Here is a 19,147-nt window from a genome sequence, read left to right as displayed (position 1 = left end):
GGTCGAAATGCTGCAAACTAAGTGCTCTTCCTCCATGCATTGAAAATAGATAGTTATGTATTCATTTGTCTAAGTTGAGGTAAGAACATTGTGAAATATAAAAAAATTGTGGTTTTCCTTTAAGTCAATAGTGTAGGCCTATTTGTCACACTCTGTTTCAGTCGTGCAACGTGCACGTGTGAATTTGAATCTCCTTTCGCGACAGTTATAATAACACAAATCACATCACACCCAATTATTCAATCGCCCTTGCTTTTTTCCCACTCCAACATTTCAATTATTGCCCACTAAAAGCTGCACAGATATATTTGCTTACCTGAACTCTGTTGTCTGGTCTGAACTAGTTAATGCATGAAAACAGCACCCTGACTGGTTGACTGGCTCAAAGTATTTTGAGTATTTTAAAAATACAAAAATACTCATCTTAAATGTATTTAAATACAAATTACATTTCATTTTTTTCAAAGGCTTTAAAATACAAAATACAAAATACTATTTTGTATTTCAAATACGTATTTCAAATACATGTATTTGAAATACTGCCCATCCCTGGTCGCAGCTGAATGAATGAACTTGTGAGTTCGTTGAGGATCTTGTTTATAAGAACAATGCCTCGCCCTAAGATGAAAGAAGAGCGATGTTGTCGTCTGACTAGAGAGATGACGTTTTTTGTAGGAGGAGCCAAACTGGTTGCAAAAAGTGACTGCTCCGCAGTAGCTGTGAGAAGTGTTTTAGCATTAAACCGTGATTGTTATGGATCAGGGGCACGTTCAATCTCACACCGGTGCACAACGTTTTGCTACGGTTTCCGGGTTGAACGACATGTTTCCTGGAAACGGTGTGCAACGGAATGCAACAGGTTTTAGAAGCGTTTTCTCTTGTTTGGTGGGTGTGTCAGAAATGTCGGCCCAATCAGCGGCAAGATGTATAAAACCACGCGGTTGTAAAGAGACAGCTCGCTCAATGGGTTCATGTTGGAATGTTGTCTTTCATTCTGGACGGCAAGGTCGGTGACTGTAACATTGAGGGTCTTTTACAGTATTAAACACACATTTATAACGATTTCATCAGGCTTCAGAAACATTTAAAAAAGAACACAAAGAATGGCCTCTCAGCTACCGTAGTTGCAACGCTTACGTCGTCACAACAGGGCGTTCAACGCATCACCGTTTCTGTTTAATAAACGTTGTGCAACGTTTTGTCGGGGCTGAACGCAGCCCAGGGGCCTATTGCACAAAACTAGGATAAGGGATTAAGCTGGGATATCTTGGTGATCCTGGCTCAATTGATCCGTGATCCGGTTGCACTAAAGCTGGATAGGGGGCAGGAGTATATGTTATGGTATAAATTACCATGGAGATCTATTCTGTTGAGCTAGCCTGCTCCAGACCAGGCTAAATTCCAGGATCTATTTAATCTCGTCCCTTATGTCAGTCAGCAGTCACCACAAACAGAAACCAATAGTTATTTCACTGCCCAATATACATTGTTATCACATATAACTAGACCCACTGTCATTTTTTTAATGTTTGTGATTATTAATTTCAATAATTTTGGATAAATTATGATTTTTAGATAATGTTGCTATCATTAGATAATTTACAGTTTCCAATAGACTATAAGGCTATATATAAAATGATAGAACATTCGGGCCACAGAGGAAAAAAAAATCACAGAGAATGAAGTCGTAGTATTGTAACTTGTTGTTTTAGAGGAGGACAGTTGTTACAATAACAGTTGTGGGGCATTTCGTGGAATTGTACTTCAGTATGGTTTCAGAAACAAGGACATACTTAATCTTTTGGCACATCAGCATCGAATTGGTATAAGTATCAGGACTGTAAAAACAATATGCATCTTTCCACAGAAAGAACCAGCCTCAAATGTATGACTTTCTCCTTTCCTCTGTGTGGCCCTTATACTCTGTCATATAAAATACACATTCCATATAAATATAAAAGCACAAAGTGTAACATTATGTTTCTTTATTGAATAAGGACAAAACAAAGCAGGTAAACCATCAGCTCCTTTCCAAACTGAAGTCACACAGTGACTCTACAAGATGGAAATCACAGAATCAAAGCATATTATACAACCAAAGGATAAATACACATTCAAAGGTCTGTATATAACACACCCTGCATGTCTGCACACTGATATAAATGCAGGACAAATGCCCTCTCCTTCCTCAGGCAGGCCACATTGTGGAGGACAGCACAAGCCACAGTAAAGTCACATGCCCTCACAGGGCTGACCCTAAATTTGTGAAGGCAGTGAGAGCGTGCCTTCAGGAGGCCAAAGGTCATTTCAACTCTGGGCCTTGTCCTGGCATGGGCATAATTGTAGGCCTGTTGTGCTTCCTGGGGGTCTGTGAAAGGTGTCAGGAAAAAAGGCTGGAAGCCATGTTGTCTCCCAACAACACACCAGAGAATTCACCTGTCAACACAAAATCTCATCATTACTACCTCATAAACACAGTGATATTCTTGACACAGACATTATGTAAAAAGTGGTTATTAATAGGGGTTGTGTGGCTCACCTTATGATAGGCGCTGATAGATTTCAGAGGTCTGAAAGATTCTGCAGTCATGGACTGAGGCAGGCCATTTTGCCAGTGTTCAATGGAAAAGATCAAAACGTTATGTTCACCTGAACATTAATGCTGTGAAAAGATTTCATATTTACAAAATCTGCCTCATGGGCACCTGAGGGGGCTTTTATCCTTATGTGTGTGCAGTCCAGTGCACCAATGACCCTGGGTCCTGTAAAAGAAATGAGATTTTGTGATGGCTCCAAATGATGACTCCTTTGTATAGTACTTTCACAAGTTTGACATGATACCTTATGCCTTCTGGAATCCAGAGAGATGGTCTCCTAATCATCATCGCCGTTATGTGCTGATGAAATGGGGCCTTGACCCTATCACATTTAATCTGATTCATATTGAAGCTAGTAGACAAGACATGCCAGGCCTACAGTATGCCTTTGATGGAGTACTCACTGGATCAGCATTGTCTGGTGCTCGTGCTGGTAGCTCTAACAGTAACACAGTGCTGCCAGACACTGCAAGGCAATAGGCAAACCAAAGTCAGACAGTCCAAATAGATTCAATATGAATGTGATTGTGTCCCATGTAGAGATGGAAGAACATACCTTGTATGAAGCGGGTGGCATCTTGGGAGGGACCTATGCTTGTCTCTTTTCCCCCAGGGATCCCCTCCAACAGGCCTGCCATTTAGCTCCAAAGCTGGCCTCTGCTGGGGTGAGGTCAGCTTTTGGTGACCCACCACCCGTGCCTTGTCTCTGGGTATTCTTTTTCACTGCTAAAACAGTACAGATAATGTGTGAGCAGGCACCTTCTTGGTACAATCTATGCTTGTGCAATATTAAGTATTAGTCAGGGCCCTTACCATTCTGCAGAATGTTCTTGTATTGGATTTTGACCTGCTGCCATGTCCATTTTGGCCCGGTCATATTTAATCTACATCACACACACACACCACACACAAAAAGAGAGACTCTCTTTATCACACAAGAACATTCAATGGAGTCACACTGCAAAAAAATGACTTACTTTTTATTTCTGTCCCTTTTTCAGTAAAAATATCAAAAAATTCTTAAATTAAGATGTATTTTCTTGATGAGCAAAATGACCTAGGAAAATAAGGGAAAAAATCAGCCAATGGAATATGAAAATTTGTTTTAAAATAATTGTTTATGAAAAAGTATATTTCAAGTAAATGTTTAATACATCTTAATTTAAGAGTCTTTTAATATTTTTACTGAAAGCAAGACAAAAACACGAAGAAAGTCATTTTTTGCAGTGCAATGAGCAAGTGGCCTTGGATCCTTTGAAAGGCGCTTTATAAATTAAATTGATTATTATTAATAGCTCATCTATTTATTCAATTAAATTTTATTTATAAAGCGCTTTTCACAATTGTTTCAAAGCAGCTTTACATTAATAAAAGCAGAAAAAAAGTCAACGGTGGACAACATAAGAAGCAGAGTACATAATGAGCGTAGTAATAATGTAAGGCTTTCATTATAATTTATTGAAGCCTTATCCAGTGTGATTGAGTTAATTTACAAAATTTTACTCATATTTTTGAAGTCAATTTCAATAAAAAAATGTACTGTTTTATTATCAGAGTACAATTGCGTTTTTGGAGATGTGAATTAAATATTTTAATTGTAATTGTGATGTTTCAGCAGAGCGGTGAGTGTGTAATTGTGCACTACTTATGCATTCGGGCGGTCTGCAATACTTTGCCACGCTTTTTATCTTTGCTTCATCACTGTGGCGGTGTTGCCTTTCTTCTTAATTATGTATTTTACCATATGGATTTGTGCCTCTGACGGGGAAAAGAACGCCGCTCTAGTTGCCATGGTGAATATATTATATATTAATAACACTCATGTGTGTGTGTGTGTGTGTGTGTGTGTGTGTGTGTGTGTGTGTGTGTGTGTGTGTGTGTGTGTGTGTGTGTGTGTGTGTGTGCGCGCGCGTGTGCGTATATTTATATATTTATTAAGTATGTAAACATAATAATTTTAGAACAAACAGGAAGAAGACATAAGCTAAGATATAAGGAAATAAAAAGAAAAAATAGAAAACGAATAAAATATGAAATATTTTTAAAAATGGTGATATTATTGCTTTTTCAGTATAAAAACATTTATTCTGAATAAATTATAAATGTAACGTGATAAAAACGCTATAAGAAACACATCGAAAACCGGACACCTTCTCTACTTATTTTCTATTCTAATTATTAATATATTTCCAGATGATTTCATCTGTCCGTTTTAACTGAATCAATGCTTCAGACTTTCTCTTACATTTGTCTGCAACAAAAGACAAAACAGACAACTTTTCTATTTATTTTACCATCTCACGGAGGATAAGAAGAAATGGACAGCTTGTGATTTAAATATGATTATAAAACGACTCGTTCTGGTTCTTCATTCTGATTGGTTGAAACGCGTTCTAAGCCGTGATAAAATACCCCGGTAAACCCACGGTTCAGACCGCATCACAAGTATCACTGCGCCACTGTTGCTGCGTACTGATTTATAAAAAATAAACACCACAGTCTTTAATCATTTTTTAATTTTTCTACCTTTGCACAATTATGGCGAATGGCGATATCCAGATAAATGTCAATAAATAAAACATTTCGTCAATAAAGAGAAAACGTTCTCTGAGGTTTTTTTGTCTTATTGATATAGACGGGTTGCACGGCGACGTCACTAACTGGTTGCGCGCGCAACCGAGAGGCAGAAAGAAGAGAAGTGCATTGTGTTGTATGTAGCGGTGTCTGTAAGTCAAAATGCCAAGGAATTGTTGCGTGGAAATAGTACCAACAGAGTCAGTGCTGGGTGCCTGATGTTAACATACCAGTAGATGCGACTATTACGTTACTAGCATTATAATTCATACATCACAGTAACACTGCAAAAATAAAGACAGAAAAACAGATCCAACTAAAATCAAGTCTTATTTATATACAAACAATAAAGAAGCTTGCAGTGCATCCTGGTCCAACCTTAATCATCAGGTTTTATCCATGCAGACTGCAGAAGAAGAAGAATCCTAAATTAAACTTACATTAAACTTATACTGATAATATAATTAATAATGAATCATTCTGTATCTCTCTCAATCACTCTTTGAATTTTTCACTCTTTGTTTCATTGCAGTCATTTGCTAAAATCAGACTAAAGTTTCTTTTATTTCTCATTTATGTACACTCAGCATGTTTTTTTTTGCACATTTAATAAAAAAGAAAAACTGAAATATCACATCACATGTTCAATAAATATTCAGACCCTTTGCTGTGATACTAAAGCAATAAACCCCAAGAAGAACCCAACGCTTCGAGGGGTTTATTGCGTTTATAAAACGGTTACTTCATATGCATAACGTTAGCGGGATTTTATAAGATAAAACACAAATAAGTTGTAATTATATTAGTACAAATATTACTCTTCCGCCAAACAAAGTAGTTCCTCAGAATCAAGTGTGACTGCAACAACAGAGCGCAGTTCACAAACAACACAGACGCAGCAAAGATACAATGAAAATATGATTAAAGACGGTGTTGTTTATTTTTTATTTTAAATATCAAATGAAAGAACAGTCCATCCGCTTTCCAACAACATCAAAAAACGTTTCATCCTACCTTAATTTGTTCTCTTATCAGTTATCACCACTCAAATTTTCAGCTAAATGCGGAGATAATTCCATTTTTGTGAAGAACTTTGTAAGAGATCAGATTCAGAGCCTGATCAAAACACACGCCACGCTAGTGAATGCCTCAGTGTTTAAGTTGGGTAAGATTGCCATCTTGTGGATAATAGCGGAAATATCAATAAGACAAAAAACCTCAGAGAACGTTTTCTCTTTATTGACGAAATTTTTTATTTATTGACATTTATCTGGATATCGCCATAATTGTGCAAAGGTAGAAAAATAAAAAAATGATTAAAGACTGTGGTGTTTATTTTCATAAATCAGTATGCAGCAACAGTGGCGCAGTGATACTTGTGATGCGGTCTGAACCTTGGATTTACCGGGAAATTGTATCACGGCTTAGAACGCGTTTCAACCAATCAGAATGAAGAACCAGAACGAGCCGTTTTATAATCATATTTAACTCACATGCTGTCCATTTCTTCTGATCCTCCTTGAGATGGTTAAATAGATAGAAAAGTTGTCTGTTTTGTCTTTTGTTGCAGACAAATGTAAGAGAAAGTCTGAAGCATTGATTCAGTTAAAACGGACAGACTGGAGCGATGAAATCATCTGGAAATATATTAATAATAAGAATAGAAAATAAGTAGAGAAGGTGTCCGGTGTTCGATGTATTTCTTATAGCGTTTTTATCACGTTACATTTATAATTTATTCTGAATAAATGTTTTTATATTGAAAAAGCAATAATATCAAATCCCATTTTTAAAAATATTTCATATTTTCTAATGTTTCTTTCTATTTCCTTATATATTAGCTTATGTCTTCTTCCTGTTTGTTCTAAAATTATTATGTTTACATACTTAATAAATATATAAATATACGCACACGCGCGCGCGCGCGCGCACACACACACACACACACACACACACACACACACACACACACACATGAGTGTTATTAATATATAAACAGGCGTTTTTAATTTATGTGTAAACATAATAGGCCTACTTTTATAATAGTTTTACAACAAACACGTAAGGTATAAATATAAGAAAGAAATAATAGAAAACATGAAAATGATGAATATATTTAATTATTTAACTAACGTTAATACATATATAAAACATGATAGTATTGCTTTTATATGTACTTTAGCGATTCAGACTGTAAAATAATTAATTTAGCAAAAAAGAGCAATACATATACATTACATGCATATCAGTAGAGTAGCCAACCCATTTAAACTTTTTATTCATCTAAAAAATGAACGTAAAGTGATGAAAACGCTATAAGAAACATTGCACTAAAGAGAAACATATAGGGGAATCAGGCTTCGACAGAACACCGGATCAATAACAATCACGGTTTAATGCTAAAACACTTCTCACAGCTACTGCGGAGCAGTCACTTTCTGCAACCAGTTTGGCTCCTCCTACAAAAAACGTCATCTCTCTAGTCAGACGACAACATCGCTCTTCTTTCATCTTAGGGCGAGGCATCGTTCTTATAAACAAGATCCTCAACGAACTCACAAGTTCATTCATTCAGCTGCGATACAGAAGAGAAGATCATTACGTAAGACTTTTATTTCATTCATCTCTTTGTTGCTTTATTTCTTGAGAACTCAATAAACGATTTCTTGTGTAAGACCACATCGATAAAGTATTAATTTATGTCATACTTAAATAAAAGTATTTTTTTGCAATTGAACTAATTGTCCACGAATAACTAATTCTCTCCAGTGTTCGAATTGAAGGGGTCTGGGGTGTTCCCGGACCTCCTACAAGCCTTAAAGGACCCCCCCATAAAGAACAAAAATATAAATTAGAGGGGTCGCCTGGTTTTAATTTAAATTAAAATACTACATGAACTTAAAATTCTCATTTTGCGTGTCACAACCCGATGCTGTCCGTTATTTGTACTAATTAACTAATTCAAATGACTTCTGTCTGAAATAAATAAACTCGCTAGTGCGCCTCATGCTGTTTTCAGGAGGAATTGACAGACGAGTTAATATCTCTATCTGCTTGTGGAGTATTTTTTTGCCTCAGTTGCGGAAATAATCTTTAGTAATCTTTAGATTTAAGGGTTTTTAAAAAAAATCTTCTCAAACAATTATTTCATAACAGTGACGAGGCTACCCACTGAGACTTACGGCTGGTCCACCCAGTCACATAAAATATTTTATTGGGAAAGCAGAAAAAATCACGCTTAAATGAAAATGATAGTCTCTTTAAAACTTATCTCTCAAATACGCATCTTTTAGAAATAAATAACTATTTATAGAAAGTATATTTTGCATGTGTTTTTTAAACCTTGGAAAAATGTTAACATGCAAGCGATTTTAAACAATTTGAGCCAAAGATGTTAAAGTGAGCTGTTGTGTTGTGTGCGCAAAGACAATGACGCGCACACACACACTTAAATGGATGCACACTCATTAGCGGACGCGATGCGCGTTTCCTAAAGCATTCAACACAAAATTATTTCGAAAGTCTTGGCAACTAGTCTCATAAAAACAATCAGTTATGTCTTAAAGTGATTGCAAACAGTTCAGAAAAAAATCAGATGTTTGTGTTGGTTTGAAGTAGCAGTTCTTATCTGCTTATGTTTGTGTCATTTATATTAATTAAACAACAGAAAACAAAGGAATATCACTATGTATCTTTAAAAACATTAATTATATTTAATTTATACAATGAAGAAGATAGTGTTATTATTCATTTGATTCTATTTATGTACAAATACTAATGTTAGATCTTACTTTATTTGTAACTTTGTTCTTTTCTATTTTTATATGCTCATAATTTCTTAATTTGTTCTTATGTTATTTTCCCACCCCCAGTTTTGCTGATCTGAAAATTATTCTATCTATGACTCAAAAAACGCAATGTAATGCATTTAACCACTACTATATAGTAAAATTATGTAATTTAAGAATGAGTCTATTTCTCCCTATTATGTGTAGAATTTCTGGCCTTGCAAGTGTTTCACACTAATTTGAGGGGTAAAAAATGTTTAGGGTTTGAGTTAAGGGTAATTTGGGGTTTCTTTGATTAAAACCAGGATCAGATGATTGTTGATCAAGGACGATCACATCTTACTTTGTGAAAACACAGCGACCCTATAATGAGGGTGGTGGAGCTTAGGCCCCCCATAAGCTTTGACATAATTCGAACACTGAATTTCTCTCTCAATCTCTCTTTGACTTTTGTTCAGGTTGTGAAAATGGAGTCTTTGTCAGCAGCAAACACACAATTCTCTCTCAATGTGTTTAAGAAGATCAGTGAGATAAACACTAGTGGAAATGTCTTCTACTCTCCTCTCAGTATCTCCTCGGCTCTGGCCATGGTGTCACTTGGTGCTAAAGGAAACACAAAAGATCAGATCTTACAGGTGATGACACATAAAGTTCAGTTTCTGCATCTTTGGGCATTTTTTACTTTAATGCACAGAATGATGAGAGTATTGTGGATTTGTTTGAGTTATTGAAATAGTTGTTTATTTTTATGAATGTGGTTGTAGGTTCTGTGTCTTAACAAATCTGGACCAGATACTGAGACAGCTGATCAGGTTCAGTATGAATTCATGAAACACAAACCTCATGACTTTACAGTAACAATAACAGTGTTTGATGTATTTGCTGTAATAATACATTACAGCTCTTTGCCATTATCTATTTCATTGTGAATTATTTATTAGAGTTGATGTAGAGAGAAATCTTCTGTTCAGCAGGAGGACCAAATTCATTCCAGCTACAACAAACTCATGAGCGAGTTGAACAAACCAGGAGTGCCATATATGTTGAGTCTTGCCAATCGTCTGTATGGAGAGAAATCCTATCAGTTTATTGATGTAAGATGAGTTTATTCAGTCTCTCACTCGTGTTAATAAAGATTCTCAGATCTAATGTGACTTTTACTTCAATTCATTTGTTGTGTTATAGAAATTCATTAGTGACTCACAAAAATACTACCAGGCTGGACTGGAGTCTGTGGACTTCATAAAAAACTCAGAAGCGGCACGCGTCAACATCAACAACTGGGTGGAGAAAACGACACTAAAACTTTCTTAAACTTAATAAAATTAATTTCTTTTTGATGGTTCCTTGCAATGAAGTTGTATGAAAGTGAAAAGGTGCCGTTTAAATTGTATGGCAAACGCTGCAGAATGTTCAGACAGAACAATAAATCACTCGGTCCATGTCCTTATTAAACAACTTTACTGTTTCCAATTCCAATAGGTACAGATGCGTATGTATGTATATGTATATGTGTGTGGTTCTGCAAAAGCATAATAAAGAAAACTCTTAACACAATAAGAATAAGAAACAGTAATAATTAAACATTATACAATGACTTAAAAAGTAGAAAGTAATAATGCAATAGCATTAGAATGTCTTCACATCATTACAATATGTGTAAATTACCTTAGATTGGAAAATATTCACTTTAACTCAATCATTCAATTAGCAAAATAAACATCTTTAAGGAAAAATCAGAATAATTGCTATCAAAGTCTTATCTAACATGTTTACATTGATATTAACTTACAATCAAGATTATGTGTGTACCGAGTAATACTTAAATAGTATAAATAAACATTTAGTAGCACTAATAACACAATGAAATAAAATCTAACAGATTAAAAAAATATTAAGCTACTTACTTTTTGAATGTACGCACTGTTATGAATGGACCAGATAGCAGCCAGCCACGATAGGCAACAACTTGTGCGAACTTTCCAGCTTTTGGACATTTCCGAACATGAACGATAAAGTTTAGTTAACGTCTACCAATGAAATTATGAGTTTATGTCATGTGGTTAACACATTAGAACACATGTTAAGTAGCATAAAATGTCCGGCAGGGGGTGCCATTGTCATTAAAGTGTGGCCTTTTGTACAGAAGTACTTGAAAGTATGGCTGCGTTCAAATACCCACACCAGTGGTCTTTGCACTTGACCACCTGAGGTGGCAGTGGCTCATGTATGTTGTCTACAAATCGGAGGGTTGGTGCTTCAATCCCCGGCTCCAACTGACCAGGTGTCGAGGTGTCCTTGAGCGAGACACCTAACCCCAGCTGCTCCCGATGAGCTGGATGGCGCCTTGCATGGCTCTGACACTGCCGTTGGTGTCTGAATGAATGAGTGAATAGGTGAATGTGATGCAACACATTATCCAAAAGAGCTCGCTCTGATTTCTATAGAGTTGGCTTAAATTATATGTTGGACGTGCCTGCCAAAGAACAGTCCCTGGAACAATTTCGCCGCTTTTGTGGAGTAGGTGGTGACCTACTGTGACTCGCCCAACACCTCAGAGGACATTGCCTGCGTAAACTGTAAAACAGATTAACCCCCTGAGCCCAGCGTTGCCGGCACCCCGGAAGTTCTCTCCCCAGGCCAGGTGCACGAGCCAGCTTCACCGTTGAGCGACGTGGGAGTCCGAGTGGAAGTCGATGAGAGCTCTGTTCACACTCCTACCGCTGAGGGTGAGCTTTCGATGGTGCCTGGAGCTTATGACTTTTTGCTGGATTGAGCAGTGGACTGCCTGCCCTCCCTATTGTCCCCGCTGGTTCCGTCCAGCTTCCCATCATCTTCACCATTGTCGCAGGTCCCGCCCGCCTCTCTCTCCCTTCTCCTCTCCAGTTACCGGCCAGTCCAGCAGCTCATCACCACCTGGCACAGAGTCAACCCCTAGCTCACCCTAAGCGTGTTAGCGTCGCTGGGTAGGTTGGGTCGAGGTGCGCCTTCTTTGCTAGCTGTCTCTGGGGATGGGGAGGAGAACAGGAGGTTGCCTCAGCCGATCAGTCCAGCGGCCTCGTCTTAGGTCTCTCCTCCCTCCTTTTCATCCACTCCCATCTCTTCACCATCTCCACCAGGCTCCCTCTCCTCTCCGGCTCCGCCCTGGTCCCTTGTCAGCCCGCCCTCTCCTTTGGACTCCACTCACTCCTTCACCGTCCCTCCCTCCATCCCGCCAGCTCGCTTGGGCTCCTTCGATCTCCGGACGTCTCCTGGGGGTTCGTTCTCTTTTGGCTCTGCAATGAAGGTCTGCATCCCCGCCTCCACATCGGTTGGGAGAGCCACCAGCTACGCCACGGCCCTCCGGATCTTCGGTTCCCCCCCATACAATGGGATACACTTAGCAAGTTTGAAAAAGTCAATCCAGGTAGTGGCAGCAATTTGCACCAAAACCTATTTGTTTTTTATTTAGTCTATTTAAGTTCTTAAAATGAACACATAGCACTCTGAAGTTAACATTTGCTAAACTTTTAGATTATTATCTACCCTTATCTGAAACTTTTAGAAGCAGAATTGTTTGCGCCTGTAAAAAAACCTTTGTTTTGTGCAAGCAGCTTTAATAAAGTTTGTTTAGTCGATGAATAAACAACACAATTAACGTTTTTTGTAATTATGTGATAAAATACATAACAATGTTTGCAATGAAATGTGTAACCCTATCTGTTTTACTACTAAAATATGTCATATCCATTTATTAACTTACAATTAAAGGTTTCTTTGACATCTCTCAAGGTTTGGGTTAAAGTCTCACTTTTTACATCCAGAACATGATGCATGATGGGATACGATTAGCCTTGAATACCGCTCCAAAGCAGTATTTGAGAGAGTATGGGTTTAGTGTGGGTTAAAGGCGGATGTGTGGGGCGGGTCTATCAACAGAAGGTCCAGATTCTATTGGGGTAGGGGCGTGTTTGTTTAGGTGATTTCAAATATCAACATTGGCTTTCAAACATCATGGACTCCGCCTTTAAGGGCACTGCACTTTCCTGTTTTAAGACAGGAGGACAGTCTTGCGCACTTTCTGTCTCATCCAAGGTTGTATTTAATATATTTGTATCACAGGGAGGATCAAGGATTTGCTGGCACAGGGGATCCTTAATAATATGACACGTTTGGTTTTGGTGAACGCCCTCTACTTCAAAGGGAACTGGGAGAGAAAATTCTTCCGGTCAGACACTGTTGATCGACCATTTAAAGTGAACAAGGTGAGATTCAATGATCTTCTTATGTATGAGCTTCAGTATTTTGACATGAAGGATTACTGATCATGTTCTCATTGATGTTTGACAGAATGAAACTAAACCAGTTGAGATGATGAATCAGGATAAAGACTTTCCTCTGATCTTCATACCAGAGGTGAACAGTCAGATCCTGGAGCTGCCGTATGTCGGGAAGAATATGAGTATGTTGATCATCCTTCCAAATGAGATTGAAGACGACACCACTGGACTTCAGAAGGTGAGACAGGAGAGATTGCGAGTGTTTAAAACTTTATTTCACATCATCAGATAGACATTAACATAACTCTCTTATCCAGCTGGAGAAAACACTGACCTATGAGAAGCTCATGGAGTGGACCAAACCTGACAATATGTATCCACAAGACGTTCATATATCTCTGCCTAAATTCAAGCTGGAAGAAACGTATGACACGAAGAATCTACTGGTGAAACTGGGAATGGTGGATGCTTTTGAGAAGGGGAAGGCAAATTTTTCAGACCTTTCCCACAATAATGATCTGGTGGTGTCTGAGGTGATTCATAAAACCTTTGTTGAAGTCAATGAAAAGGGAACAGAAGCAGCAGCAGCTACTGGTGTGGTCTATATTTGCCATTGTGAACCCTACCACTTTCCAAAGACTTTCAATGCTGATCATCCCTTCCTGTTTTTCATCCGACACAATCCCACCAACACCATTCTGTTTTATGGACGGTTCTGTTCTCCATGAGCTCCTTCTGGTAAAGATGATGTGATTGTCATGTATTGTATGGCTACAATCACTGCAGAGCCTGAGGAGCAAATCTGCGTCCTTCAGGATACAAGCCCGACTCTCCAACTAGACCACAACTTAGTATACATGACAAACAATAAATCCTTGGCATTATTTGCTTTTGCATTTTCACACTTGTGTTTTCTGTGTCTTCTTCTGTGGTCCTGTTGTAAAAGTAATACAAAATTTAAATTTGGTAAGCAAATTGTTTGACCCTATACTGCGAGTGACTTTGTAACATTTGTCTGTTAAATTAACTATTGTTTTAGACCAGTGTTGGGAGTAACGTTACAAAACATTACAAAGTATAATATATTACAGTAATATATTAGTTTTTGCTGTAACGCAGTAATATAACTCATTACTAATAAAATTTTGGTAATATTTTACTCGTTACACAGTCTTAGTAACGAGCGCGTTACAACAATGCATTTCAAATTAGACCGTGTTATTTATTTTTTTTCTTGACCAATGCGCGCGACCAGCATCCACACATGAAAAAGCTGCGTGTAAAATAGTTATGGCTGCGTCCCAAACCGCATACTTCCATACTATATAGTGGGCGAAAAGCACTACTTCTCGTAATCTTTACGAGAAGCACTACTTCTCGTAAAAGGCGGTTTGGGACGCAGCGTATACGCACAACCGGCGCAACGTCATAGAATGTCTCTGAACAGGTTCACGCCCACTTTTGGGGGAAAACAGAGTAGACTTTCCATTGACTTCCATTCAAAATAGCGGAACAAAACAACGTTCGTACACAGCCGGCAGGCGTAAATAACTTATGAAATCACTCAGATTAAACATGTTGAGTAATTATCTGTCCACCCTGCCTGCCATAGAGCACGAAAGATACATTAACACATTTAATTTGGTCAATATAAAAACATGTCCCTTTCATTCTCACAGCATCAAATTTGTGTAACAACGCTCCCTATTGGCCAGAGGTGTCTTACCCGGACATTTACTCATACCTCACTGAGTCAACAGGGAAGCAAGTGAATGATTTTACTTTGTATTTGAAAGTTACTTCATATTTATATGTCTTTATATTTAGAGTAATGAGTGCACTTTTCCGTCCAGCCATACAACTAACCAGGGGCGGATCTGTGCCACCCTAAATAAAAGCATTGCCACCCCATATGCCACCCCAGTGCGGGTATCCTAATATATATAATATATACCCAAGTAGGCTCTTTTAGCCAGAAAGGCAATGTAGTTTTTCTCTGCGTGTGTTTGGGGGTGGGAGACACATATCTGATGATGATTGGTGTGTGTGTCTTAGATGGGGTGGGACAACCACATATCTGATGATGATTGGTGTGTGTGTCTTAGATGGGGTGGGACAACCACATATCTGATGATGATTGGCGTGTGTGTCTTAGATGGGGTGGGACAACCACATAGCTGATGATGATTGGCTTAATTTCCATCGTTAGCCAACCAGAGGCAGCAGAGTTCATACACAAGCATGAACAGTCAGTCAGAGCAGAAAGTCTTTTGCAGTGTAAAAAAAGTCTGCGCAGTCTTGCCAACATAGTGACTTGGTCGCTAGATTAAGAAACTTTTTAGACCCCTTTATAGCGACTTTATTAAAAAGAGACTAAGACAAATCTAGCGATTTTTTTCTGGCGTGGTTGGAGACTTTTGGAAACTGCTGTGAAAGCATGCATCGCCCCATCCAAGGCACTCACATACAGCCCGGTTCTCTCGCTGCAGTCCATCCCTTATCCGAGTTGCACAGAGTCTAGACGCGCAACAACAGAGCGATGGGAAGTACAACGAGCTCAAAACAAAGGTAGCGGACGCAAGCACAAAGTATAAAAAGCACAAACGTTACTTTTCCATCGTTAAGGTGAAGAATGTGTATGTAACGTGCAACTTATGCCCATGAAGAAAGATTCTTTTCATGTCTGTAGCAAGTAATTCTGATCTAATAAAGCACCTCATATCATCACATGCTGGCAAAAAGTTAGTGGTTTCTTTTTAGTGTCTTTAAGTGATTAAGTTGAGAATCACATCAGCAAATCAGAGTACTGAATATGGTCATATTTTACAGATAAATGTTGCATCAGGATAAAAATACAAAAATTAAACTGTTGATTCTTTAATATTGCACGAGGTATAGTTGCTTGGTAGTTAAAACAACTGAACTGCAGGTTTTTTAGCCCGTCATGTCTTGACTTGTTAGCTACTGCAGCATTCAAAATATTCCATATGTGCATATGAAATCACTCGTTATGATATAGTCTTCATTAAGGAGATAAAACTATTCAGTGTTGTGTATGTTTAGAAAGCTTGAAAGACAACTTAATGCTGCTTTTTCCAGGATATTATGAAAAGAAAGGCTGATATCCATTTTATTAACCAAAAAGAATAGAAAAATCAAACTATGGGAGTGGAACGTACAAATAAAACAGAAAAATATGTTGTGGAAGGGAGAGGAGTAGACGAATTCATGATAGAAATAAACATAGAAATGGATGGCAAAGAGCTAAAAAGAAGTACAAAGACAGAAATCCATCATAAAGTGAGTGAAAGGATTAAAGAAGAGGGTTATGAGAGAAAGAGATGTGTGCCTTTCAAATATGTTTTACATTAATATAAGCTAGGCAAACCTATTTTATTTATATAACAGTCTTTATACCAATATGTTCAACCAGTCAGTGTTTTTAGATATTGATTAGCTGTATGTATTAACTTAGTATTAAGCCAAAGGGTGCAACAGTAGAGATGCTAAAGGTAGGTGCTTGGGTACTTACTTATAGGAACATTTGTTGTTGCTTTTTTTAATGTTATAAAAATTTGAGGTCCAGTGTACACCGAATATAGAAAATGCAGAATATAATTTCTTAAATCCACGACAACCATGCAAGGATGCTTACGTCATTGCCACCCCTCGTAGTTCTCATGCCACCCCCTTGCCACCCCATAATTAATTTTCTAGATCCGCCCATGCAACTAACGTTAACTGGCTTAGCGATATTTCCAGCAATCACTGGATGGCGTTGTTACACAAATTTGACGCTGGGAGAATGAAAGGGACGTGTTTTTATATTGACCAAATTAAATGTGTTAATGTATCTTTCGCGTTCTATGGCAGGCAGGGTGGACAGATAATTACTCAACATATTTAATCTGAGTGATTTTATAAGTTATTTACGCCTGCCGGCTGTGTAAAAACGTTGCTTTGTTCCGCTATTTTGAATGAAAGTCAATGGAAGGTCTGTTTTTCCCCAAAAAAGGGGCGGTGACGAAATTTACAGTCAAGTTCCCGGATGTGCCGTAGTCCGTATTGCCATTTTGGATGGATAATTCTTGGTTACTGTATCAAAATTCTTCTACATTACGAGACAAAAGGCAGGGGGGCTTGGTTTCGGTGTTAGGGTTCTCATACAATGACATTCCTTTTTCATGAAACTGGATGTTTTTGTTAAAACAAGACCCACGGCAAACAATTCATTCATCCGTAACATGCAGGAAAACTCCACCGTTTTTGAAAAGTATGAGATTACAATGACAAACTGTGATATATACAGAGTTTAATGTTATGAATTATATAGGTCAGATATTAATGCCTCTATGAAAGCTTGCAGTGCATCCTGGTCCAACCTTAATCATCAGGTTTTATCCATGCAGACTGCAGAAAAAGAAAAAACCTAAATTAAACTTACATTAAACTTATACTGATAATATAATTAATAATTAATCATTCTATATCTCTCTCAATATCTCATTGAATTTTGCTGCATTGGTTAGACATCGATTTTTCACTCTTTGTTTCATTGCAGTCATTTGCTAAAATCAGACTAAAGTTTCTTTTATTTCTCATTAATGTACACTCAGCATTTTTTTTTTTTGCACATTTAATAAAAAAGAAAAACTGAAATATCACATCACATGTTCAATAAGTATTCAGACCCTTTTCTGTAATACTCATATTTAACTCACATGCTGTCCATTTCTTCTGATCCTCCTTGAGATGGTTAAATAGATAGAAAAGTTGTCTGTTTTGTCTTTTGTTGCAGACAAATGTAAAAGAAAGTCTGAAGCATTGATTCAGTTAAAACGGACAGACTGGAGCGATGAAATCATCTGGAAATATATTAATAATTAGAATAGAATTTAAGTAGATAAGGTGTCCGGTGTTCGATGTGTTTCTTATAACGTTTTTATCACGTTACATTTATAATTTATTCAGAATAAATGTTTTTATACTGAAAAAGCAATAATATCACAATTTTTAAAAATATTTCATATTTTATTCGCTTTCTATTGTTTCTTTTTATTTCCTTATATCTTAGCTTATGTCGTCTTCCTGTTTGTTCTAAAATTATTATGTTTACATACTTAATAAATATATAAATATTCGCGCACGCACAAGCACACGCGCACGCGCGCGTGCACACACACACACACACACACACATACTGGTACGGGGGGTTTATCAGGACTTTTTTTCCAAACAAGTTCTATACTGAGTTATGGGGACTCACATTTCCCTTTGTCATAGAGATTAATAAAATATATCAAACTGCTCCATATGGCAAGGGGGGTTAATCTGGCTACTCAGAATTTAATTCTAGAAAAACAGTCTGAAAATATTAAGACTTGACATTCTACAACAATATGAGGACGGGGCGGGAATGGGCGTTACCTGATTCAATTGTGACTTATGAGGACTCTCTTATAGTTTATACGGATATCACTTACTAGCACACAAATCATTATCCATGAGAATCAAACTTGTTTAACTTTAACCAAAAGAGTACAGCATTACTTAATATTGTTTCAATATCAGCATATAGACTTGGCTTTATCATGTAAGACATTAAAGAAGATAAGTTTGAAGTGTAAAATGAGTTGAGCAAATTTCTTTTAGGGGAGATGAGGAAAGATTTTTTAAATATAGTTAAACTTAAAAGCAAAAATTTAACATTTAATGGTTTCCCTGTAAAAATATCAAAATACAAAAGAGTTGTATTGTTCAAAACTAGCTATCTAAAAGGGTACTGTTGAACTTTTGGGTTTAACTGGACATTGCTCAAATAAAACATGAGGAGAATCTAGATTTCCTCATGTGTAAGTCGCTTCTGCTAAATTAATTAATGTAAATGTAGATTTATCTACAGAAATAGAATTTGAAAAATATTGTTTTT

General features: G+C 37.3%; 1 long non-coding RNA gene across 1 annotated transcript; it reads right to left on the bottom strand.

Annotated features, from left to right (window-relative positions):
* Positions 1-1,859: 1,859 nt before the first annotated feature.
* Positions 1,860-4,078, bottom strand: LOC129446209 (uncharacterized). The gene is made up of 5 exons (XR_012371738.1): positions 3,411-4,078; positions 3,154-3,323; positions 2,842-3,063; positions 2,540-2,762; positions 1,860-2,436 (listed from the first exon to the last, which is right to left on the bottom strand). It is a non-coding gene; the product is annotated as an uncharacterized lncRNA (long non-coding RNA).
* Between the last annotated feature and the right edge of the window lie 15,069 nt (positions 4,079-19,147).

The sequence above is a fragment of the Misgurnus anguillicaudatus genome, chromosome 10 (assembly GCF_027580225.2).
Source record: "Misgurnus anguillicaudatus chromosome 10, ASM2758022v2, whole genome shotgun sequence".
Classification (NCBI taxonomy): domain Eukaryota; kingdom Metazoa; phylum Chordata; class Actinopteri; order Cypriniformes; family Cobitidae; genus Misgurnus; species Misgurnus anguillicaudatus.
Note: the sequence above shows the minus strand (reverse complement) of the source record. Positions and strands in the feature narration are given on the sequence as shown.